Source organism: Achroia grisella, unplaced genomic scaffold, assembly GCF_030625045.1.
Source record: "Achroia grisella isolate CSIRO2021 unplaced genomic scaffold, CSIRO_AGI_Agris_v1 utg853, whole genome shotgun sequence".
Lineage (NCBI taxonomy): Eukaryota > Metazoa > Arthropoda > Insecta > Lepidoptera > Pyralidae > Achroia > Achroia grisella.
This window is the reverse complement of record NW_026713043.1, coordinates 2,137,217-2,137,953: the sequence shown is the minus strand read 5'-3', so window position 1 is coordinate 2,137,953 and position 737 is coordinate 2,137,217. Positions and strand designations below refer to the sequence as shown.

Sequence of the window (737 nt, the reverse complement as noted above, 5' to 3'; positions counted from 1 at the left end):
TGAGATTATTATTATTATTATTATTCAATTCTACTGATCTCTCAGTGAGGGAACTTTTAGTCATTAATCTGAAAGGAACTGATACTACATTTTGATCTCAACCAAAACGTCTAGAAGCGATAAATAACTGTTGTACGAGGAAGTAACTGTAGTTGTTACATAAGATTATAATCGCGTACACTCGCACCCTACACAGTGCACTATATTTCAACTATGGCAACATTACCCCAATACCAAAATGGAATTGACATGCGAAATATTTGCATATCAATTTATGTTTGTTGTACCTGTTATCCTGTTCAATAATTCATACAAATGCAGCTACAACGATCCAATAGTACACGTTGTTTGTAAACTAAAGCTACGTTGTATTACCGTTGTATATTAGACTAGCTTTAGCTCGCGGCTACGCTCTCGTTAATTTATACCCTTAGGGGTGGAATTTATCAAAATCCTTTCTTAGGGGATGGCTACGTTATAGTAGCTTTATGCAAGCAAAGTCTCAGCCCGATTGGTTTAAAATTGACAAAGTTTCATACAAACTTTCATCCCCTATTTTATCCCCTTGGGGGTAGAATTAATCAAAATCCTTTCTTAGCGGATGCATACGTAATAACATCTACCTGCATGCCAAATTTCAGCCCGATCCGTCCAGTGGTTTGGGATGTGCTTTGATAGATCACTATGTCAGTCACCTTTGAGTTATATATATTTAGATTTAATATTCTTAGTAACAT

At 35.7% G+C, this 737-nt stretch overlaps 1 pseudogene; it reads right to left on the bottom strand.

Annotated features, from left to right (window-relative positions):
- Positions 1-121, bottom strand: LOC131852554 (U2 spliceosomal RNA; annotated as a pseudogene).
- Positions 122-737: the final 616 nt, after the last annotated feature.